Source organism: Puma concolor, chromosome A1 (genome assembly GCF_028749965.1).
Source record: "Puma concolor isolate L17-30 chromosome A1, mPumCon1.1.hap2, whole genome shotgun sequence".
Lineage (NCBI taxonomy): Eukaryota > Metazoa > Chordata > Mammalia > Carnivora > Felidae > Puma > Puma concolor.
The window spans coordinates 72,805,667-72,832,245 of NC_141667.1; the positions used below are offsets into that span (position 1 = coordinate 72,805,667).

The 26,579-nt window shown below is 37.0% G+C and overlaps 1 long non-coding RNA gene across 1 annotated transcript; it reads right to left on the minus strand.

Moving 5' to 3' along the window:
* Nucleotides 1–936: 936 nt before the first annotated feature.
* Nucleotides 937–16,784, minus strand: LOC147584234 (uncharacterized). Its single transcript, XR_015255255.1, has 3 exons — nt 16,670–16,784; nt 10,396–10,503; nt 937–1,261 (listed from the first exon to the last, which is right to left on the minus strand). It is a non-coding gene; the product is annotated as an uncharacterized LOC147584234 (long non-coding RNA).
* Nucleotides 16,785–26,579: the final 9,795 nt, after the last annotated feature.

The window sequence follows — 26,579 nt, forward strand, 5'->3', positions numbered from 1 at the left end:
TTGTAAAGGGCCTGCAATAATATACCAAATATAGTCTGAACAAATGATATCCTCGTACATATATATGCTACCCTTCTGTAAATGTAGGAGTTTTTGTGATTAATAAAATACAAAAGCATTTTGTATTTTAGTAAAAGTTACCAAATTCATTGTCCCTTTATCATTTTGTATTTTACTTTTGCCTGTGTGATTCTTTTATTACATGTCTCTCCTCACCAGACTGTAGGCTCCAGGAATCTGTATTTATACTCCATCAAGTCCCTGGGTACTCAAAGAACGTTTGTTAAATGTTGATTAAGTATATTTTCTCAACCAACAGGTTGAGGAATTACAAATATCATGTGCTGCCCCTTGAAATTTTATAATGTTAAAAAGGTGCCCTCCTTTGGGTTGAGGTTGAGACTCTGAGGGTGGGTCAATAAATGAAAGATAAATAAGATACAGAAAAAAGACCTAGATAGAAGGGGCAGGGGACAAAGACATAAAACTAATGGGTCAGAGATAGTTAGCTATAGGATGTTATCTCTGCCTTCATCTCTCATTGTCTTGCATTGATCCATACTTTTAATATTTCCAAAAATTCTGACAAATATTGCCTCAGATGAGCATTACAATAACACACCAGGTGAGAAGTGGGGGCAGAATGGCTGCTGTGGTTCTTTTCTCTTAAGACTTTACAAAGCTGCTTATGCTTGGAAGAACAGAGCTGGCAAGGACTGAAGAGATCATCATACCCTACAAGCGTCATTTCACACTGAGGACACAGAATTCCCCAATCACTGAGGTTCCTGTCCAAGGTCATACAGCTAGATGGTGGCAGAGGCAGGATCAGAATCTAGTCTGACTCATATTCCTTCCACCACACATTGCTGTCTCTTGGTCAGGGTTAGGTTCATCACCACTCAAATGTTTGATTTGGGAGGAAAATGTGGTACAAGTTATGAATTAAGGAAGTATGGATTCTAATTTATAGTTTATGTCATTGGCCTTCTATTTGCACTCAGTCTTTTAACATATATGCTCCACAAAGCTAGCAACAGCTGAAGAGTCCGCCAAAAATACAACTTTGATTGTATTAAAGTCAACATTTATCTAATTCTATAGAAGATCATAATATTTAAATGAGTATGTATTTATTCTGTTAATTCATTGTAAATATGCTACTTGCCTTAATAAGAGTGAGTAACTCTGTTCTTTCTTCATCGTTTGGGCATTCTTTCTATACAATAACTCCTTTCTGAAGCCAATATCATTGCTAATTCTGCATTAAAAAGATAAAGACATAAAGCACAATGTTACAATAAATATCTGGCTAGCCACAGAGACACTATTTTAAAGGAAAATTGTCTCAAGACACTTTAATGCTTTCTATTGCTATGGTTGCAGAATTACTTGAGGGCACATTGCTAAGGGGACCTCTATTACATCTATTAGTGAGATTTATAAGAACACTAACAGGTAAATCCAAACCTAGCTCCATCAATAGTGATGCAGATTAATGTAATTCCTACTTTTCAACTCAGGGTTATAAATATTTAGGCAAGTTGTCTGTTATAATAAACACAGATCGTGCATGTTCTAAATATGTGTGCAAATATATGTTGCCATCATAACAAAAAGCAAACTATCACTTACAGAATAAATATTCTGATCTCAATGAAACCTATAACTTCTAGTGACATATGTGCTCTTATTGGTGAAGAAGTATACACTACCAACTAGATTTAAGGACAGGCAGTACAAATACTTTCCAAGAACCTTCAATGCCATTGACCCATAGTCTTTGTTATGACCTGAGTAGTACTTGTAAGACCATCTGCTGGGTTCAGAGGAGCATCCGTCATTTAGTGAATGTTCCAAGTCAGAATAATTAGGAGAATATATTACATTTTCCAGGTTTATTAAAGAACCAAATTATTAATCATATGCTTTTAAGAATTTTAAAATTATGGAATAGCTTCTTTTTCCTTTCTCTATGGATTATTTTAAATATAGTTTAAAAATCCTATTTTATGTTATTATTAAGATGTGATTCATGCTTGGGGTGCCTGGATGACTCAGTTGGTTAAGTGTCTGACTCTTGATCTTGGCTCAGGTCATGATCTGGTGGTTTGCGGGTTCGAGCCCGGTGTCGGGCTCTGCACTGACAGTGTGGAGCCTGCCTGTGATTCTCTCTTTCTGCCTCTCCTGCACACTCTCATTCACTCTTTCTCTCAAAATAAATAAACTTAAAAAGAGAGAGAGGGAGAGAGAGAGAGAGACAGAGAGAGAGAGAGATGTGATTCATGCTTGTTGAATGCTTTGGTCTGTGTTTTACCCCCAATAGCCCAATCTCACATGGCATTTTGATTTTTTTTTTTTTTTCAACGTTTATTTATTTTTGGGACAGAGAGAGACAGAGCATGAACGGGGGAGGGGCAGAGAGAGAGGGAGACACAGAATCGGAAACAGGCTCCAGGCTCTGAGCCATCAGCCCAGAGCCTGACGCGGGGCTCGAACTCACGGACCGCAAGATCGTGACCTGGCTGAAGTCGGACGCTTAACCGACTGCGCCACCCAGGCGCCCCTCACATGGCATTTTGATTTCAAAGATAGCCAGTGGTCTTGATGTTGTATGAACACACTCAAGAAAAGCCATGTTGGACTTGCAAATAAACACTCTTAAATAATCACTTGATCTGTGATCATTTTATGTGTGTTTGTATTTTTTTTGTATGCACCATTACTTTCTTTTTATTTTATATATTTTAAATATCTTGTCTTTATCATCTCTCTCATGTTGCTTCTTAAAATGTCTTAGTTTATCTAGTTCTCCATCAAGGGTATCTTGCTTTAAAATCTAGCTAATATTATGTGTACATAATATTATGTGTACTTCTACTCCAGAGGGTTTCCAACCCAGGAAAGGCATCTTTCTCTACTCTTGACAATATTCCTTGCAATTCTAATCCACAAATATCTGCAAACCAGATATTTATGAATTTAGCCAGACTACCTAAATGTTAGAAAGAGATATAAGGAAATGAAGGATAGCCAACTAGTTAAATCTTTTCTTACCCTTAGATTTTCCACACCTAATAATCACCACTGTCAGTTTAAATAAATTTGACTACAAAATGGATAATAAAGAAGTTCTTTCTCCAGAGTTCTTTCAAAGTACGTCTTTTTAGTTTTAAAAACATATACATCGTGCAAAAACAGCAGCATCAGTTCCAAACCAGAAAAAATTTTAGAAGAGGAATAATGAGATATAGTGAAAGAATCCCAAATCAGTACCAGCTGCTGAACAATTAGGTTCAACTGCTAACAGGTGTGTGGAATATCCCATGTACAATGTTACCTTCTGTCAATGTGCCTTCCAAAAGGACTTTTGGTTGTTAAATTCCCAGAGTATTTGGACTGTTTAGAACAAATGCTTTGTGTGCATATGTGTATGTGGTTATCCATCTAAGACAAAGCTTATTTTCTTTATAGACCTCTTTTTATATTGAATAGAAATCAAATATCTATATCATATAGGTCATGGAGTCATGGGGTAGGGAGCAGAGGGAGGGGTGGTATACACAACCTGTGGTCCTTGGTTCTGCAGGTTTGCATGGAAGCCTTTTGGTATGAGAAATCCTTCAAAATACACGTAAAAAAATCTTTTGTGTTAATTCGTGGATGAGGTTTCAAAGCTTTCATCAATTTTCAAAAATGTGACTCCCCTTGTTCAGTTTAAACGGGTGGAATTAAAAATATAAGAACTTTTAATTAGCCCTGTCTTAGAATCTTGGCATATTACTTGACCTTTCTGAACACATATCTTCATTTATAAAATGGGGATAGTGTCACTGACCTTTTTTGCTTTCTGGTTACTTAAGGCAGTGTTTTTCCAACTTGTGTATGCATATTAACCACTTGGGAGCTTGTTAAAATGAATATTGTTTCAGTAGGTCTGGGGTGGCACATGAAATTCTGCATGGCCAAGAAACATCTAGATGATGTTGACGCTGTTGGTCTGCATACCACACTTTAAGCGATAAAGATTCCAAACATCACTTCTCAAATTTGACTGCACACTGGAATCACCTGGGAAGTTAAAAAAAACAATAAACAATGATATGTGGTCTTTACCTCCAAAGTTTCTGATTTAATTGCCATGGGGTGCGCCTGCGCCTCAGGACTTTTTTAAAGCTTCCCAGATGCTTTGAATGTGCATTGAAGTTTGAGAATCACTGACTTAAATCAGTGATTTACAGCGCCTGACTCATGTTACACGCTCCACAATCATTAGTTTCCTTAAGAGGGTCCTCAATTATTGGGGTAGGGTAATGAAAAATAAAACACTGACATATTCTTTTCAGTGGCATAAGAAATGAAAAGATTGCTAGTGACTGGGGAAGTTGAATCCAATTCTGCAGGAAATGTGCTCTGAGACCAGGGGTGTGGTTTCTTATCGTTTCTGTGTTTCTTACATTTAAACAATTGGGAGGAAAGGGATAATTATACTTTAACCTCACATATTTGTTGGGAAAATTAATGTTTATAAAATACTTTGAGACTCGTGGATGAAAGGGTATTCAAGACATTTAAAATATACAAAGGGAAAGAATGGATACTCTACAAATTTTCAGTAATTCGTCAAAACAAGGGTACAGAGTATTGGAGCAATAAAGGACAGTGGTGAAGGGGATGTTGACCTTGGCCATGTTTTCTTTAGATATTTGGAGAAGCGACACACAAAAAGTTTATATTGGTTCATTTTACTGACCCTGATAATTTTTAAAGACTTTGTTTTCTAGTAGAAGCCTAAATTTCAACTCAAAATCTAGGTTTCTAAAGTCTTCTTATCCAGGCACAAGCTGTGGGGAGCCACCTTTGACTAAGCTGTTGTTATTACCATTCCTTGCCAGAAAGAACTCCCAGCCTTTCATAAGAGACCCTTTGGGAGTACTTTAAGCAAATGCTTTGAAATTTGTAAGTGTTGATCTCATTTATGAGTGTCCAAATTCCTTGAGAGTTAAGTTCTTTGTCATTACTATAAAACATCAAATATTTGGAAAGGCCATTTATTGAGGCGGGGTCCAACATGGTGTGTGTAAAAGGGAGTGAGCTCTTCTGTGCACTGGACTCAAGTTGATGGAATGTAAAGATAGGGATGCCAGGCCAGACATCTTCTATTCTCCCTCCAGATCAAGACTCCACTCTGCTTTACCCGGCTCTTAGACCTGGAGGCTGACCTATGTGGGTTTGTGAGTGGTTCCCTTGCCTTTTGGCCTCAGGTTGGATTTGGTCAATGGGGTGTCCTGACAGAAGAGACACAGAGCAAGGAGAGAAAATTGGGAGCTATTATTCCTCTGACTCCATTCCTGATTATCCCCTTGGGCTGACTGAATTTCTTGACTAAAACTCACAGCTTCTGTCAAGGTGGCCTGGCCCTCTCTATAGGGCACTCTCCTTCTTGGTTCTAGTATCTTTCCCTTTACCTGCTCCTTGAGATCTATGAAGATCTAATAATAGCTGTAAATTAATGGACCCAGAGTACTGCACTATTCCTTACAGCTTCCCTTCATTCTGCCTATGACTTTGTAAACAGCCTTCTATTAAACCCTCTTTAGATTCCTCTTATTTGCCACAAACAGAAATGCTGTGAGAGCAGGGACCTCTTCTCTCTCATTTGCTGTTGTATATTTATTGGTATTTCCTGAAGGAACAAATAAATATGTTTGTGCCTCTTCTTCATTGGCTGCATTTGTACACTTGACTTAAGGGTATTGATTAGTTAGTTATCAAGGGAGCAGCTCTGTGAGCAATGGTAGTCTCCCTGAAGTTAAATTTATCTAAGAATTAAGACCATATATAGAACTTCTCCATGTTCCTTTTATTTATACTTGTTTTTAAATTCTAAAAATTATATTGAGTGGGGCGCCTGTGCGGCTCAGTTGGTAAAGTGTAGGACTCTTGATTTTGGCTCAGGTCATGATCTCATGGTTTGTGAGACTGAGCTCTGTGTTGGGCTCTGCACTGATGGTGTGGAGCCTGCTTGTGATTCTCTCTCTCCTCTCTCTGCCCCTCTCCTCCTCTCTCTCTCTCTTAATCCTTAAAACAATTAAGGTATATGGAGTTTTGAAATTCTCATGATTATAGGAATTGTGCTAAAACAAATACTTGTTTTTAACATTCCTCTCACACACTTACTTCAGTAGGTTACCCTCAGACACAAGCAGAACCTTCAACAAAATCTGCTACACAGCATCATTCAAGTAAGCAGTGGGACCACATCTCTTAAACCCCATTTTTCTTAGTTGCCTCTTCAGCTTCTCCACTTCTTACTTTTTTTCTCCTTTAGCAATAAAAGTTTTATTTGCATTCTGAGATGATGATTGGCATGCTTCACTTACCCATCTTGAGATAAAGACAAGTCACATTTTCTTTGGTGCTCAAATTGAACCTCCATTTGTTTGAGTTAACCAGAAATTCTAATGTTTTCTAGTAACTCTCTTCTTAAATTTTTCTAAGGAGCAGGTTAAGCAAGTTTGTAAGTCAGGGCTCCTTCAAAGGAGCTTTGAGGCACTCATAGGGTCAAGTATCTGTGGCTGCTGGATTTTGGAGAGCCCCCTCCCTGCTGTTGCTTGCCTCCTCTTAGCACCTCCTTGCTGTTGTCGCCACAAAAAGTTTGGTTGTCCATTGCTGGAACCTGGTCTTAGGTAATTCCGTTCTAACATTTGAAGATAGCCCAGTATTATGAACTGGATTATGTGTGCCTGAATTCATCTGTTGAAGGCCTAACCCTCAGTTCCTCAGAATGTGATTATATTTGCAGAAAAGGCCTTTAAGTGGTATTTAAGGTAAAATGAGGTATGGGTGGGCCCTAAACCAATAACTGGTGTTCTTATATAAGAAGAGGAGATTGGGACACAGATGTATACAAAGACTGTGTGAAGACAAAGAGAGAAGATGGCCATCTATAAGGCAAGGAGAGAGGCCCGAAAAGAAACCAACCCTGCTAATACCTTTATCTTGGACTTCTACCCACCAGAACTGTGAGGAAATAAATTTCTGTTGTTTAAGCCACTCAGTGTTTGGCACTTGGTTATGGAAGCCCTAGAAAACTAATACATCCAGTATTTTTAAGCCCCCATGATCATGGCCAATTCACTAAGACTTAGATGGCCCTTGCAGGAATAAAATGTATACCAAGTTACTCCTTAGGCAGAGAACTCTAGAACCCAACTACTATGGACCAGCCACTTTAGTTCACGTAGGTGAATTTTATAAGGCACTCATAAGAGCTTTTCCCATTAGACATCTGTTGTGCCTACTCCTGACATGGCCTTTGTTCTTGGGTGAGAACACAGATTCACCGATGTTCAAAATACCAGTGGGACTAGAACTTAGATATGACCCCTTGAAGATGGGGACTTAATTCACCAACTAGATTTTTTTTTTTTTTTTCCTGTTGCCATTACTAATATTGTTAAGCTTCTATTTCTTGGACTCTAGATCCCAAAAAGAAATATGTTCTTTCTCCCCCAGCCTTGAGGCCTGCCCTATTTTCTGCTTTAGGGTTTATCATTACCCATGATGACAGTGTGAGTGCATCCATGTTCTTCAGGGAAAACTCTCACTCATCAAAGTATGATTGTTTGATACCAGTGTAGTTCCTAAGGTATATACCTGTCATAGACTTTAAATTCCACATTTAAAGGTCCTTAAGGTCCACAGTGAAAAAGCATAAAATCCTGCATTTTGTCCTACTTTTAATCCGGGAAATCTAATCTAATAATTCCAACTTTTGAAACTGATGCTTTTAATGGGTCCCAGATACATTAATTAAGAAACATTCTTGGGGCGCCTGGGTGGCGCAGTCGGTTAGGCGTCCGACTTCAGCCAGGTCACGATCTCGCGGTCCGTGAGTTCGAGCCCCGCGTCAGGCTCTGGGCTGATGGCTCAGAGCCTGGAGCCTGTTTCCGATTCTGTGTCTCCCTCTCTCTCTGCCCCTCCCCCGTTCATGCTCTCTCTCTGTCCCAAAAATAAATAAACGTTGAAAAAAAAAAATTAAAAAAAAAAAAAAGAAACATTCTTAGTTATTCTATCTTTGCACGCTACTTCTCTACCATGTACTTTCTTCTTACCCTATGGAATTTCTATCAGATGATTGTTTAGATTCTCAATTGATGCACCCTAGAAATTAACTGCTCTTTTTCTTGCATTGTCACATTCTGAGTGAACTCCTCAACAATGTCTTGTAATTTATTTATTTTTTTGAAACTTTCTAGTCTAGAGTATAACAAGGCCATTGATTTTCTTGTTTTAATAACTATAATGTTCATTTCTAGGAATTTTTGTTTTATATTCATTTGTTCATTTTCATATCTTTTTTTAATCAAGGAGAATGTTCCTTATCTCTTTAAGGTTTCTAAAATATCTCTATTTTAAAATTGTTTTCAGATTGCTCTCTAATTTGGTATTGAAATTTCCAATTGGTGATGTGGTTGGCTTCATTTTTTGTATTATTTTTTGCTATATGGTTTGCACCTTGGGTGTGCAGGCTAATCGTGAATGGGATTCTCACCCCCACCCCCACCCTCTTCTCTCTGGACATCCCTATCCCTGTCTAGTGATTGTGTGAGTGTGTCCAACCAGCTTTGTAGGAACCTGTTTCCTCTAGCTAAGACCCCAGGTCCATACAATGTAAGGGCTAGTACACATTCTGTGGCTGACTAATGGACAGCTTGACTTGGAGCCTGACTATGAGGCTGCGTTTGTGTCACTCTGCCTTCCTAGTCGTTGTATTATCTTGTGAGGGCTGTGATAAAAAAGAACTGTAGATAAGGTGGTTTAAACAACAGAAATTTATTTCCTCACAGTTCTAGAGGTTAGGATTCCAAAATCAAGTTATCAGCAGGGTTGTTTTCTTCTAAAGGCCTCTCCCCTTGGCTTGTAGACAGCCATCCTCACCAAATGTTTTCACATGGTCTTCCCTAGTGAGTGTGTCTGTGTCCTAATCTCTTCTTCTTATAAAGATAATAGTCATATTGGATTACAGTCTATCCCAATGATCTCATTTAAACTTAATTATCTTTTCAAAGACCCCATCTCCAATCATAGTATGAGGTACTGGGGGTTAGGCCTTCATCATATGAGTTTTGGGAGAACACACTCAGCCCAGAACAGGCAAGATTCTTTACATAAGCTGTAAGCTCAGAAAATATTAGGTTTCAGCTCTTTTCAGCTTCCTTTCATGGGCGTGGAAACCTATATTGGCTCTGTTTTCAAGCAAAGAGACAGACTTCAACCCCCACATCCAAATGGATTTAGTTTCATTATTCTGTGGGTACCAAAGTCCTGGTTGTCCCTGGCCTGTTTCTACATACAGAATCTACTGTGACTGCCACTTTTGCCCCACTGCCTTCTTTGTGCTTAGCTCATTTTGCTTTGTTTTGAGCTTAGCTATAATTTTTTATCTTTCTCTTACTATATCGTATCTATCATTTTTGTAGTTTTGGATTGTGGCAAAGAGTTGTCAAAGCATGACTTAATAGTATTATTATAATGGGGCACCTGGGTGGCTCAGTTGGTTAAGCATTTGACTCTTGATCTCGGCTGAGGTCATGATCTCATGGTTTGTGAGTTCGAACCCCACATCGGGCTCCATGCTGACAGTGTGGAGCCTGCTTGAGATTCTCTCTCTCTCTCTCTCTCTCTCTGCCGCTCCTAAGAGCACGCACTCACTCTCTCTCTCTCTCTCTCAAAATAATTATATAAAAACTTAAAAAAATAGTACTATTATAATGGTTCTCAAAATTATTTTTTAAAGAGAAAAAATCTTTTGGAATCCAAACATTCACAGGAAATACAAATGTGACTATTTGATCAAGTCTGTAGTTAGATGTATATTGAGATATTTTACCAAACCAACATGATTACTAATAAACATTAGAAGATTAACTTTAATCCAATAATTTTCTTCCAGATATATATCCAGTTTGTCTACATAAACAATAGTGCAATTTAAAAATTTCAAGCATAGCCCAATTTTAAAACATTGCATAATGTAGTCAGTTATTTTACAATTTGAACAACTGGGGCACAAGTCATTTTGGAAAGTTTGAATTATTTATGCTAATGGGGGAACATTGACAAGGGTAATGCAAGAATGGTAAATTGCAAATAATTTATATTTTGTTCTGCTCTGTATTTCTGTACTCTATTTAATCCAGGTGTTTGATGTGTTGGGAGTTTATACCATTTCCATTCAAATGATGAAAACACACTCTGAATATCTGATTTGAAAAATTCCCCAGCTTCCTATCCTGTTTTATCATTTGCCAAAGTCTTTCTTGTTACTGATTCCATGCTCAAGAGAGATGCTGGATTGGTTCTGACTGATTCACAACATCTGGAGCTCACCTTATCTCTTTCTAAGCTCATCCATGGTCTGACTCACATCATCCTTAAGGAGCATATTGGAAGGTAATGATGTGTTTTGGCTTCCATGGTTTTATGCAATGTCTGAGTCTAGGAGGAAAAGAGAGAAATGTTCTAAAATCCTGCAGAGGCTATATGTAAACTACTAAGTCAGTAGAACATAAAGCTTATTGTATCCTCTGTGAATAATCCACAAAGGGGCTAATTCATGTATAGATATGACTGCTAAATTGCTGAGAGTTTATTGTGATGCTTTTGACAAAGAATTTAAATTATTGTCAACCTGCTTCAGTTCACCTGCACAATGAAAGGAAAAAGACAAATGAATAAAACCATACTCAGAATTACTATGATGACCACAAACATTATATAACATCTTGACATGATTTACCACTTTCTGATCACAAACCACTGACAGGCACCTTCTTGGACATAGAAGAATGACTCTACCTGACTCTCTCAAACAGTGCATAATTTTTGACCTTGATCTACAAAAATTTACCAATATAATGTATACTCTTACAAATACATATTGAGCTCTTATTATTTCTCAGAACTATTCTAGGCACTGAGATACAGTAAGTGATGAATAAAACCAGACTTCTGTCTGGGAGGTGCTCAGAGCTTGATGTTTATGTTTTCGAACTGAAATATGACCAATCATTTGGAACCATTAATAAAAAAGCAACCTATACAATGCTTTTCTATAAAAATGCTTATTAAGTACTTTCAGATCTGAACTTTTGAATTCTAGCTGAACTACTCTGGTGTATATGTAGATGAGTTATGGTCAATTTTTCTGACAGAATTTTATGATTCTGATATTTTTCTGTAACACATAGGTCAAGTCAGTGATAGATATAATGATTATGTAAGTTAGAGAATCAAAGAAATTACCCAGACAAGTTAGAAGAAAAAGATATAAGGAAAATCAGATCTCCTTACTCAAACTCAAGGGTCCATTACTCAGATTCACAGAAAATTATATAAATTTTCATTTTGCTTTATGCATATGGACAAAACCTGGGAGAAAAAATTGACAAGACAGAGAACAATGAGTTTTCAATTTTTCTAATGTAAATAACTACTTTTTAATAACCTTATTAGTTTTATTATTCAACACTATGCCAATAATTTACCATAGTAAATTTGTGCCATAAAAACAGTCCACGTGGACATTGGTTTCTGAAGTTAAAAATGTTCAGCCAAATTTAAGAATGGGCTGACCAAAGTTTGCATGGAAATTCTATGTGGTTCTGAAATTGTGTATGTGGATTTAGAATTTGACTTGCAATTAGTACTTTTTAGGATATTATGTATGTAAAAACTTGCTGAAAAATATCATATATAGCTTTGCAGATCATAAAGTTTCTCCAATTATTTGGAATTAAACCTTAACTCAATGTTTCTCAAACTGATTTTTAACTCTTCTGCTTCAGAATCATTTGGCCAGATGCCTAGGTTCCACATCAGACTGAACCCTGGAATCTATATTTGAAATAAACTATCCTGATGATTCTAATGCATACTAAAGTTTAACCTCATCATTTCATAAGGCACTTATTTTTTGAAATTGTCTTCTGGCTTATATATAACTTATATTGTTTTATTCATTAAAAATGTTAACTTCCATTTAGGCAATTGAAAAACATCAAAGAAAATGTTCATTATTGAAGGATTTTTTACATATTAAAGAACAGTTCACTTGTGAAAAAAGGCTGCCTAACCTCATCCATATTTTACCAATGCTGGCTAATTCTTATTTTCATCATTTTTTTAAATGTTTATTTACGTTTGAGAGAGAAAGACAGAGAGAGAGAGAGAGAGAGTGTGTGTGTGTGTGTGTGTGTGTGTGTGTGTGTGTGTGTATGTGTGTGTGAGAGAGAGAGGGGGAGGGGCAAAGAAAGAGGGAGACACAGAATCTGAAGCAGGCTCCAGGCTCTGAGCTGTCAGCACAGAGCCTGACTTGGGGCTTGAACCCAGGAACCCCGTGATCATGACCTGAGCCGAAGTCAGACACTTAACCAACTGAGTCACCCAGGCACCCCAATTCTAATAATTTAATTTGTAAAATATGACTTTCTAAACTAATATTAGAATTAACCTCTTAAAACATGGGAGTATTTTCCTTTGACTTGTGTAATAAAAGGGAAATGATCTTTAATATGTACATTTGACTAGAGTGATTAACGTTATAACTCATTTGTTTTTCAATTACATTCCTTTGTTACCCAAATAAATCTTGCAGCCTCAGTTGACACAATTTCCAAAGAATCAAATATTTTTTTAAAAAAGTGTCCAGCCAACAAAGACAACTAAAGAATTCCAATGTCTACCTACTTCCTTCATAGTATTTTGAAGAGAATTTCTTAATTAGGTTTCTAAAAAGTCCTTCCTAAATTCTCCAGTTCTCTTGCTACCCTGAAGTTGTTACTGAACATCCCACATTATGAATTTGAAACCAACAAACATAATTATCTTCTCCTCCTTCCTGATTCTTTCTATTATTTACATAGATATAGTCTCTGCAAATATTCTTTTTCTCCTCACTTGTATATCATGATTATTGTAAGTCAGAAGATCTGAGGACCTGACTGATAGATGCTCTCTATTACTTACTTCTAATACTTGCTTCTAATGTGAATAAGAACTGACTGAAAATATGATTATACACCTGGAAGTTTTGATGGTGGTTTGAGATTTAAAAATTCCATTTCTATCAATATGCCCTTAATATTACTGTTATCAAGAGAAACTAGCTGTGTGAATTCTCTGAAATAAAAAATATATTTTTTAAATGTTTTTTAATGTTTATTTATTTTTGAGAGAGAGAGAGAGAGAGACAGACAGACAGACAGACAGACAGAACAGAGCCTGATACGGGGCTTGAACCCACTAAACATGAGATCATGACCTGAGCCGAAGTTGGACGCCCAACCAACTGAGCCACCCAGGGGCCCCAGAAAAACATTTTAACATTTGTAATTTTGGCATCTAGTAATATAAAATTTTGTGGTGTATAATTTCAAAATCTATTATGATATATGATGTGTAATTAAATATGAAATGCTACACAGTACGTATTCATTGTTGATTCCAGGCCACGGCAAAAATCTTTTCATGTTAATGTTGGTACTTTCACAGTTAAATGTGATCGAAGTACCATGAAACCATATATGGACTTCAGATTTTTGCCACAGGGAAATTTTTATTACATGCTTTGCCTTCAATTTACTTTAATAACATTTAATAATAATATATTGCATTATGTAGCACCTTTTAGCCAAGGATCCCAAAGCACAATATAAACATTAATTCTTAAAACTTTCTAGAAGATTAGTAAGTATTTTTAAACTCATTAAAATTTTAATAAAAATATAAACACATGCTATAGCTGAAGCTAACATATTAAATGACTTAGTTTGCTAGAGAATAGAAGCTTTACAGTTTTAGCTCCTGGATTTTGAAATTCATTGTTTATTAAAAATAAAACAAAAGGTTTTTTTTTTTCTTAGCGCAATGTAATACATATTCATTGCAGAAAAATTTAGAAAGTACTTAAAAAATATGAAAAAGAATTTAAAATTACCCACTCTACAACATAGAGGTAAGCACTCTTAATATTTGGTATACTGTCTACAAAACCTCTTTACATGCACATGTACAAATATACTTTTAACATCATATTATCATTAAACATATGTGTGCATTTTCCCGCCTAATATTTGTAGCATTTTCTAACATTTTGAAGTATTTTTGAATTTATGATTTTTCAATGACTACATAATAAACATTAGGTGAATACATAATGATTTATTTAACCATTCACATACCTTTGGATGTTTAGGCTATTCCAGGTTTCCAAGATTATCAGTAATCTGGTAAGGGCCATCCCTATGCAAAACATCTTTATCTTCCCCTCTGTTTATTTCTTTAGAGTATATTTTACAAGTGGAATTATTGTGTCAAATGGCATTAAAATAACCTTAGCTATTTGTATGTGTTAAGAATTCAGTTTCCAGAAAGATTTTACTCTTTTACTTAACTATTTGTTAAATCTTTTACTTACAAAGTTAAAACTGGGTTTAAAACTCATGATAATGGGTGCCTAGGTGGCTCAGTAGGTTCAGCATCTGACTTTTGATTTTGGCTCTGGTATAGTGAGATGGAGAGCCCTGTGTTGGGCTCTGACCTACGTATGGAGCCTGCTTGGGAATCTCTCTCTCTCTACTTCCCCCAGTTTGCATTCTCTCTCTCTCAAAAATAAATAAATAAATATTAAAAAATAAAAAAAAAAAAGATCTCCTGATAAAATAATCTGAAGCTAAAGAAAAATAAGATAAAAGCACAATGATTAAGAGAGTTGGCTTTGGGGTCAGTCATTCTGAGGTTTGAATTTAACCTGTGTGGCTTCCGGCAAAATAATTAATTTTTAAGTCTCAATTCTACATCTGTAAATTGGGGATTATAATGCCTATTTTATGGAGTTGCTATAAACTTTAAATAAAATGAGATATACAAAGCAATTAGAAAAATTCTGGAAATTTCTCACTAGTTAAATGTCTCTTCTACTCCCATGGATGTTAAAATTTACTTATATGCTGACAAATCATAATGATACAACCCCAGGTCACTGTTTTCTGAGTTTCTGAGTTGCATATCCAGTTCCCTACTTGACATCTTCATTTGAATGTCTCATAGGCACCCCAGTCATAAAACCGCTAAAACTCTAATATTTGATATATTTTTTACAAGTCTTACTTAATGCATATAGGCAAATGTATTTTGTTTTACAATATCAGGTCATTATGAACTGTATTTTCAGGGTTCTCCAGAGAAACAGAGAAATCTATGTCTATAGAGTGAGAAAGAGAGAGATTTTTAAAAATTGGTTCATGTGATTGTAGGGCTGCCTAGCCCAATATGTGCAGGGCAGTTTGGCAGCCTGGAGACACAGGGAAGAACCAAAGTTATGGGTTGAGTCTGCTGGCAGAATTTCCTTTTCCTCAGAGCTCGCAGTCTCTTTCTCTTAAAGCCTTCAGTTAGATTAGATGAGAGACTCAATTACATTATAGAGGATAATCTGCTTTGTTCAAAGTCTTCTAATTTAAATGTAGGGAGATGGTGGAGCATGAGGACCCTAAGCTCATCTCCTTCCATGGATACAACTAACATCCACATCAGTGTAAATAACCCAGAAAACAACCTGAATACTGGCAGAGCAGACTCTCCACAACCAAATGTAGAGAAGAAGCCACATCAAAGAGGGTAGGAAAGGTGGAGTTCTGACCCACCAGACTGTCTGCTGAAGGGAGGGATACCAGGGTCCTGGAGAGGGGAAAGAGAGACTCTCATACCCTGGAACAGGAAACCCAGCATTTGGTTCTGAAACCAAAAGAGCATAATTTTGCAAGTTCTTACAATCTGTGGGGCTTAACACCTGGAACTTTAAAAATCAGCAGGCTCAGCTCTGAGAAAGCCAGGTGGGTGAAAGGAAACCAAGTCCCTGCCCTTAAAGAGACAGCACAACAAGCAATCCAGAAGAGATACAGCATAGAAGCAGCAGGTTGAAAAATGTCCAATGTATATGGGAGGGAGATTTGTTTACTAATTTCAGTGCATGTGCTGGAGATCTTTGGGACACTTCTCTAAGAACAAAAGAGCTGTCTGGAGCCATTTCCCTCCCCTGCCTCCCAGCCTAGAAGCATAGACACCTGTGGGAACAGTGCAGTGCCAACACTCTCTATCTGACTTGCTAACAGGGAGCCCTGTGTTCACTGCCCATGTGTTCTCCTGTGGACACACCCCCCCCTCCAATATGCCCTTGGCCAGAGCCCGTCTTGCATGGTGGCATAAGCCTGGCAATGTGTAAGCAGCCCGACAGGAGCCAGCACCACTTCAAAGTGATTTCTGCCCTAGGGAAAGGGGAAGATAACCACACACACCAATCTGATTGCAGTCCCAGCAGTGGGCTGGGGGCAGACATTTGGTTTGACTGCAGGCCCTATCAACCAACAAAAGCTTCTTAGAGGACAACACAAGGGAAGCACCCTCCAGTTTGGTGTTATCTCATCTCTGGCAAATGCCTGGTCTGACTCAACTCAAGCTCAAGGTGGCCCAAGACTGGCCCACTAACAACACAGGGACCAAACTCTGCCCAAAATAGGCAAAAAGAACCATTGCAGCCAATGGGACTGAAAGCAAAAGCATCTCAGTCACAACAGCAGAGCATACATAACACACAAAGGAGACATACCTGAAGCACCAGCTCCTGGTGAATAGGGGATATTGCACTGTAGGGCACTACCGGACCTCTTCTTCAAAAGGCCATTACTTTTAAGAGCAGGAGATGTAGCTGACTTCCTAACATAAAGAAACAAACACAGAGAGTTAGACAAAATGAGGAGACAGAAGAATATGTCCCAAATGAAAGAACAGGACAAAATCACAGCAAGGGAACTAAATGAAATGGAGATAAGTAATGTGTCTGATAGAAAATTTAAAGTAATGGTCATAAAGATACTCATTGAACTTGAGAAAAGAGTGGAGGACCTCAGTGAGACCTTTAACAAAGAGAGAACAAACATAAAAAAGAACCAATCAGACATGAAAAACTCAATGAATGAAATGAAAAATGAACTAAATGGAATAACTAGTAGACTAGAGGAAACAGAAGAATGGGTTAGTGACCTGGAGGAGAGAGTAATGGAGAACAGTCAAGCTGAACATGAGAAAGAAAAAAAAAAAAAAAAAAAGAAAAATGGAAATTGACTTAGGGACTCAGTAACACCATCAAGCATAATAATATTTGCATTATGGGGATGCCAGAAAGGGAAGACAAATGAGAAAATTTATTTGAAGAAACAATAGCTGAAAACATCCTGAATCTGGGGAAGGAAACAGATATCTAGATCCAGGATGCACAAAGAGCCCAAAACAAAATCAACTCAAGGGGTTACACACCAAGACACAGTAACTAAAATGGCAAAAAGTAGTGATAAAGAGAGAATTTTAAAAGCGGCAAAATAAAACAGTTACATAAAAAAGAAACCCTGTAAGGATGACAGCTGATTTTTCAGCAGAAATTTTCAGGCCAGAAAGGAGTGGCATGATATATTTAAAGTGCTGAAAGAAAAACAAAACAACTTGTAGCCAAGATTACTCTATCCAGTAAGGCAATCATTCACAAAGAGATAAAGGGTTTCCAGACAAACAAAAGTTAAAGGCATTCATGACCACTAAACCAGCCCTACAAGACATGTTAAAGGGGACTCTTTGAATGGAAAGGAAAGATCATAAGCAGGAGTAAGAAAAGTAGGAAGCACAAAAGCAGTAAAATTAAGTATATCTATAAAATTCAGTCAAGGGATTCACAAAATAAAAGGATGTAAAGTATGACATCATATACCTAAAAGGTGGACAGGGAAAGGAATAAAGAATGGGTTCAACTTTAAGTGACCATCAACTTAATATGGACTGCTATATGCATTAAATGTTGTATACAAACCTATTACAACCTACCACAAATAAAAAACCAGTAACAGATATGCAAAAAATAAAAAGAAAGGAATCAAGTATATCACTAAAAAAGCCAGCAAATCATGAGAAAAGGGAGCAAGAGATGAGAGAACAGAGAACTACAAAAACAACCATAAAACAAGTAACAGAGTGGCAATAAGCACATACCTATCAATAAGTATTTTGAATGGACTAAATGTTCCAATGAAAAGACACAGGATGACAGAATGGCTAAAAAGCAAGTCCCATCTATATGCTGCCTACAAGAGACTTATTTCAGACCAAAAGACACATGCAGATTGAAGTTGAAGGGGTGGAAAAGCATTTATCATGCAAATGGAAGTGAAAAGAAAGCCAGGGTAGCAATGCTTATATTAGAAAAAAATAGACTTTAAAATAAAGACTGTAACAAGAGACAAAAAAAGACACTACATAATCATTAAGGGGACAATCCAACAAGGAGAGATAACAATGAAAGAGGGTTTCAATATTCACAATATTCACAAATCAATCCATGTGACACATCACATCAACAAGAGAAAGGATAAAAACCATTTGGTCATTTCGATAGATGCAGAAAAACGTTTGACAAAATACAACACCCATTCATGATAAAAATTCTCAACAAAGTAGGTTTAGAGGAAACATACCTCAATATAATAAAGGCCATATATGAAAACCCACAGCTAACATCACATTCAATGCTGAAAAACAGAGCTTTCTGCTTAATATCAGGAACAAGACAAGGATATGCACTCTCACCAGTTTTATTCAACATAGTACTGGAAGTCCTGGCCACCACACTCAGACAAGAAAATGAAATAACAGGCATCCAAATTGGTAAGGAAAAAGTAAAACTTTCACTATTTGCAGATGACACGATACTATATATATAAAACCCTAAAGACTCCACCAAAAAACTACTAGAACTAATAAATGAATTCTGTAAGGTCATGGGACACAAAATCAATATACATAAATTTGTTACATTTCTATACACTGACAATTAATTAGTAGAGAGAGGAATTAAGAAAACAATCCTATTTATGATTGCATCAGAAATAATAAAATACCTAGGAATAAACTTAAACAAGGAGGTGAAAGACCTCTACTCTGAAAACTATTAAGCACTGATGAGAGAAATTAAAGATCACTCAAACAAATGGAAAGATATTCCATGCTCATGGACTGGAAGAACAAATATTGTTAAAATGTCCATACTACACAAAGCAACCTACAGATTTAATATAATCCCCATCAAAATACCAACAGTATTTTTCACAGAACTAAAGCAAACAATGGTAAAATTTGTATGGAACCACAAAAGGTCTAAAGTAGGCAAAGCAATTCTGAAAATGAAAAACAAAACTGGAGATATCACAATTCCAGACTTCAAGGTATATTACAAATCTGTAATGATCAAAACAGCATTGTACTGGCATAAAAATATACACATAGATCAAAGGAACAGAATATAAACCTACATTATATGGTCAATTAATCTTTCACAAAGAAGGCAAGAATATGCAATGAGAAAAAGACATTCTTTTTTTTTTTTTAAGCTTTATTTATTTAATTTTGAGAGAGACAGAAAAAGCACAAGTAGGGAAGGGGCAGAGAGAGAGGTAGAGAGAGAATCCCAAGCAGGCTCCACACTTCCAGTGCCAAGCCCAATGTGGGGCTCAAACTCATGAGGTCATGACCTGAGCCGAAACAAAGAGTCAGACGCTTAACTGACTGATCCACCCAGGCACCCCGAGAAAGATGATGTTTTTAATGGTGCTGGGAAAACTGGTCACCTACATGCAAAAGCAAGAAACTAGACCACCTTCTTACACAATACAAAAAAATAAAATGGACTAACGACCTCAATGTGAGTCCTAAAACTATAAAATTCCTAGAAGAGAGCACAGGCAGCAATTTCTCTGACATAAGTGGGAGCAACATTTTTCTAGATATGTCTCCTGAGGTAAGGGAAATAAAAACAAAAATGAACTATTGGGACTACATCAAAATAAAAAGCTTCCACTCAACAAAGGAAACAAATTAACGAAACTAAAAGACAACCTACTTAATTGGAGAAGGTATTTTCAAATGACATATCCACTAAAGGGTTAGTATCCAAAATAAATAAAGAACTGATACAATTCAACACCCCAAAACCAAGTAATCCAATTAAAAAATGGGCAGAAGACATGAACAGATATTTCTTCAAAGAAGACATACAGATGCTCAACACCATTCATCACCAGGGAAATGCAAATCAAAACTATAATGCACTATCACCTCATAGTTGTCAAAATGGCTAAACTAAAAAAAAAATTCAAGAAACAAGTACTGTCAAGCATGTAGGGAAAAGGGAATGCTTGTGCACTGTTGGTGGGAATGCAAAATGGTGTAGTCACTGTGGAGAATAGTATGGAAATTCCTCAAATGATTAAAAATAGAACTACCATATGAAGCAGTAATTTCACTACTAGGTATTTACCCAAACAATACAAAAACAGTAATTTGAAAAGATACATGCACCTCTATGTTTACTGAAACATTATTTACAATTGCCAAATTATGGAACCAGCCCAGTATCGATCCATAGATGAATGGATAAAGAAAATGCGGTGTATATACATACACACACACACACACACACACACACACGCACGCACACACACACACACACACAAATGGAATACTACCCAGCCATAAAAAAGAATGAAATCTTGACAATTGCCAACAACATGGGTGGATCTAGAATACAAATAAGTCAGTCAGAGAAAGACAAATACCATACAGTTGCACTCATATGTGGAATTTAAGGAACAGAACAAATGAGCTAAGGAAGAAAAGGAGAGAGAGACAGACTGAGAAACCAAGAACCAGACTTTTAACTCTAGAGAACAAAGTGATGATTACAAGAGGGGAGGTGAGTGGGGGGATGGATGAAATAGGTGAAGGGAGTTAAGAGTACACTTACTGTGATGAGCACCGTGTAATGTACAGAATTGTTGAATCACTATATATATAACACTATACTGGGATATATATATATATATATATAATATATATAACTATACTGGAATAAAATAAAATAAATAATAAAATAAAATAAAAAAGAAAAGGAATACCCTCATAGAGAAATGATTCTATGACATCAACAGGCAAACCACAGAAGAAATATAAATGGATAATAAATGTATTAAAATATTCAATCTCACTAATCAAATAAACGTTAATATGCCATTTTCATCCCCCCCCCTAAAAAAAAACCTTCATAGCTATATCTAAACTGATTTGTCACCGCCAAATATCTGGGCACCATAACCTAGCCAAGCTGACACATAAAATTAACCATCACACTAAATGTATGCATACTAATTACTAATTAAATGACTCCTTATTCCCTAATCTTATGCTTTTGCAGTTTTCACCAACTCACTATAGCCTCTCAGCATTTATCTACCTGTACAAGTCAGCATACCTAGAGCTGATGGTCTTCTCCCGTATAACCATATCAAATCTTTTATCAGGTTTTATGTATTTCACTTTCTTTTATTTTTTTTTTTTAATTTTTAAAAATGTTTAATTTGTGAGAAAGAGACAGTACGAGTAGGGTAGGGGGAGAGAGAGAGAGAGGGAGGCACAGAATCCAAAGCAGGCTCCAGGCTCTGAGCTGTCAGCACAGAGCCCAACCTGGGGCTCGAACTCGTGAACCGTGAGATGATCTTGACCTGAGCCGAAGTTGGACACCCAACCGACTGAGCCACCCAGGCACTCCATATGTATTTCGCTTTCTAAATGTCACTCCAATCTAGTTCCTTTTGTCATCCACTGCTACTGTCCTTGTCCAAGCCACCACTGTCTCTAGTCTAGACTACTGCACTGTTGCCATACCCAGTCAATTTTCAACCTGGCAAGCCAACTCATCTTTAAAATTCCATGTTTTTACTTAAAAAAAAATCTTCAAAAGTTTATATAAGAATAAACATTTGATTCTTTACCATTACCTACAAGGCTATTCATGCTCTGGTTCCTGTCAACTCCTCTGAACACATCTCTTGCCTTTCCCCCTAAACTCATCCACTCATTCTCCAATACTACTGTCTGCTTTAGTTCCTGGAAATTGTCTCACTCTTTATTGCTTGAAGGCCTTTGCATAAGTTATTTCTTCTGCAAATTCCCTTGCTCCCTAATTCTTTGCATGCCTAGGTCTTTCAAATTCCAAAGTCTTAGTTTAAATCTTACACTAAAAGCAGCTTTCCCTGGATATTCTACCTACAGCTATCCTTCGTACAGTACCTTATTCTTTTTCTCATTTAAGTGGCCACAGTATGTTGTGTTTAAATATACATTTAGTTGTTTACTAGATGTCATTTATACTAGTCTTTAACTTCCATGAAGGCAGTATGGACCATGGCTTCTTGATTCACTGTGGTACATCCAATGCCTAACATACTGCATGAAGAAGGCATTTGTTCAGTATTAACTAGATGAAATAACAAATATAGACTTAGTAGGTAAAAGCTGCGAATTTTGTGAATATTACTTTATTTGGAAAAAAGATTTTTGTAATGTAACTGAGACTCTCAGGATGAGATCACCCTGGGTTATCCAAGTGGACTCTAAATCCAGTGACAAGTGTCCTTATAAGAGATAGAAGAGGAAAAGACACAGACACACAGACAAGAAGTCCATGTGAAAATGGAGGCAAAGACTGCAGCAATGCAGTCACAAGGAATGCCAACAGCTACCAGAAACTGGAAGAGTCAAAGGACTCTCCCTCAGAAGCTCCAAAGGGAGTATGGCCCTGCTGACACCTTGATTTTGGACTTCTGGCCTCCAGAACTATGAGAGAATAAATTTCTGTTGTTTTAAGCCACTCAGTTTGTAGTAATTTGTTACAGCAGCCCGGGGAAACTAATGCAGTGGTGAAGAGTCTGTTATTAAAGACTGAAAGTTTCGGGGCGCCTGGGTGGCACAGTCGGTTAAGCGTCCGACTTCAGCCAGGTCACGATCTCGCGGTCCGTGAGTTCGAGCCCCGCATCAGGCTCTGGGCTGATGGCTCGGAGCCTGCAGCCTGTTTCCGATTCTGTGTCTCCCCCTCTCTCTGCCCCTCCCCCGTTCATGCTCTGTCTATCTCTGTCCCAAAAATAAATAAAAAACGTTGAAAAAAAAAAAAAAAAGAACCTGGAGCCTGTTTCCGATTCTGTGTCTCCCTCTCTCTGCCCCTCCCCCGTTCATGCTCTGTCTCTCTCTGTCCCAAAAATAAATAAACGTTGAAAAAAAAAAATTAAAAAAAAAAAAAAAGACTGAAAGTTTCTACATTCTGGAAGACTAGCATTTTTAAATTTTCAGCAACCTTTTAATATGAGAATGTTCATAGCATAAAAGCCATTAGGGGACAGCTGGGTGGCTCAGTTGGTTAAGTGTCCAACTTTGGCTCGGGTCATGATCTCATAGTCCATCAGTTCGAGCCCCGCATCAGGCTCTGCGCTGACAGCATTAAAGCCATTAGAAGTGTTACATGTGTAAAATTCTGACATTCCTAATTCAGAATATAAACCACTGTATTGTAATAGTCATTATCATCACCACACACACAATATTACTACCTATTAGCTGAGATGAAGGCATGTTGGCATTTTTATCTCTTTATATCACTGATTCCTACTTTTATAGACTTTCCTTCCGTAAAATAAATGCATCAAATATAATTATAAAATGGGTTCCATTTTTCACTGTGCATACAGGGAGGCTTAAATAGATTCAGCCATAAGTTGTAATGAAACAATAATCATCGCTATTTAATACTTATAAGAATCTAGTTTTTGCTAATTGTACAAGTAAGAAACAGAGGTTCACAGAGATCCACAGCACTACTAGTCAGTAGAGAGTGGCACTTGGACAGGGGTCAACCTAACTATTCTGTGTTCCAAGACACCATAATCCATGTAGTGGATGCTATATCTCTTCTATAAGTCATTTGAAGTGACTTGAAAAATCCATTCATTTTATTTTGTTAGAAATTCAATGTAATAGTTCCTCTAAGGACACATTCTGATTTGAAAGAATACCTAAGCACTAATAGCAAAACTTCTGATATGGGAAGATATTTTTAGGACATTCCTATTGAATTAAAGCCAATCTAGGATATGAAATTGCTTACTGTGCACACATATAAGGTTGACCCTGAATCTGTAGGATGTGACTCACTTGAAACAGATGGAAAATTGAAATCTGGGCTGACTGTACAGTTTTATTCCACTAATCAGCTTCATATATATTTGTGTAGAACATCATCTGTTCTATTCAGGGGGAGGAGCTTAGAGACATTGTGTCTATATTATAATGTGGGCTGCCAAAGACCCTTATGTGATCTGTGGCTGCACTGATTAATGCCGCATAGCTCAATGATGGGAGTGTGAGAGCCTTCTATGCTTCCAACCATTGATGTTCTCTTAATCAGTATATTCTTCTAATGGTTGAAGCAATAACCTCACCTTGCCAATCCAAAATCTTATTCATAAAAAAAATATGATTTGTGTTCAAATTTTCACTTTGTTACTTACCAGCAGTATAACTTGAGCAGATGAACCAACTTCTTGAATTTTGGTTCCCTTATTGTTAGCATACTGATGAAAAAATATCCTGGTGCTGTTAAAAAAGGGGGGGGGGAGGCCCAAACACACATGCATTGCCTAATATGTATTATGTATTCAATTCATGTTAATTTTATTTCTTGAACCATTCAACAAATATTTTTTGAAAACCTGCTATGTGCCAGTCAGAAAGAAAGGATCATTGATCAACTTGATGTGGGTGATGTGGAAATCTAATCAAAAACTTTTAGATGTACCTATCCTTTCTGTTGCTATCTCTAACAACCCAGCTCTGGGGAAGGTGGAGAAAATTAACTGGATTTCAATGGTTTCAGTGGAAGACTGGCCCAGTAGGCTGCCATCAGAAGCCCCAATGCCCTCTCTTTGCCAAGCCATCAGTGGGCACTGCTCTGGAGACCAACTAATGAAGAGTGTTCAACGTCACTTTGTCAGTAATGCTTTTTGACAGCTGTCAGTTCTTTGAGAAGTCTAAATGGACAAGAAACTGTCTGTATAGGCCAAATTATGTGGGATCAGAGACAGAGTTGTAAATGACACCTCAAATCACCTACCCATGTCAATGTAATGAAATTGGAAATGGTACTAAAAGATGTTGGCTGGCTTTATGTTCCGATAGCAGTTTTTGCTTTAATGTTCTTCTTTGGTCAATGTTTTGGCTAGCTATAATTCCAACCCTCTATTTTGACTAAATCATATGATTATATCTTCTTTAGTTACATACATAACTTGGCCAAAACAAAAATATTTACATAAATTACTAAAATTGCTCTGTGACAATGGGAAGCTCAAAACTGACAAACCCCAATAGGTATACATTACTAGAAGGTATAGAGTTGGCCTGTCAAGAATATCAATTGAATGAGTAGGGCATACATTTAACGAAAGAAGAAATAAGAAGTCTGGTTCCTCTGGGAGCTTGCAACATAACACTGGCATGAGGAAAGTCCCATAAACATATACATAGCCAATGATAACTTTTTCAAGGGTAATGAGTGTTATTAGAAGGATAGGATAAAAGCAATGTGAATCTGGGAAGGCTTCATGGAAAATGTGAGTTTTGAATTAGGGTTTGAATGTTTTGAAGGGATAAGGCTTGGCAGAAAAATTGTTTTGGGCAACATAGGCAATGAAAATGTCGTAGGCAATCTCTTCTCATTTTACACCCTTTCTGCATCCCTAGGATACATCATGATTTCAAGCACTTCTTATATATTATTTCCAAATTTGCACATATAACGCAGTAGATCCAACTCCCTACTGATATATTTACTTGCCTTCTCCAGAAGATTCCTAAATGCAACCTATTTAAAACAAAACTTATCAGTATCCCCCTCCCTATTCCACTTCCATATTGCCTCTGTCAGCAAGGGGCATTACTATCCATCTATTGGCCTAAATTTACGGCCTAAATCTATAGGCCATCTATTGGCCTAAATTTATGACTCATTCTTGACACATCTACTCCCTCACTTCTACTTTCAATCAGTGGGCAAAGTCTATCAACTTTACTGCAGAACTACTTCTATTAATTACCTACCTTTCTCCACCCTCACAGCCATGCTACTAGTCCAAGCCACCAGCAAGAACCTCCAAATTTGTCTTTATGTAATCACTCTTGTCCCTTCCAATTCATTTTTTAGCTTTTACCCAGAGTGATCTATAAATGCAAATCTGATATTTTCCTTCTGCTTAAAATTTTCACTGTCTTTCCATTTTTAATAGGTTAATACCCAAACTTCTTACTAAGGACTTACAAGGTTGCTTCACAATATGGCCTCACCGTCCTCTTCACACTCATTGAGTGCCACGCTACCTCTCATTCTCTTGTCTCAGTTATAACAGATTCCTTCCAATGTCACAAATAGGCCATATCTTTACCTTCTCTGATTTTTCACAAAATCTTACTTGGAAATACAATTGGGAATATTTATTCATTTAGAAGTAAATACAAACCATGATGAGGGCAATAAAAGAAAAGGGTGTGATAAGGGAATCTAATGAGAATGGAGGCTGGAGGAAGCTGCTATGTAT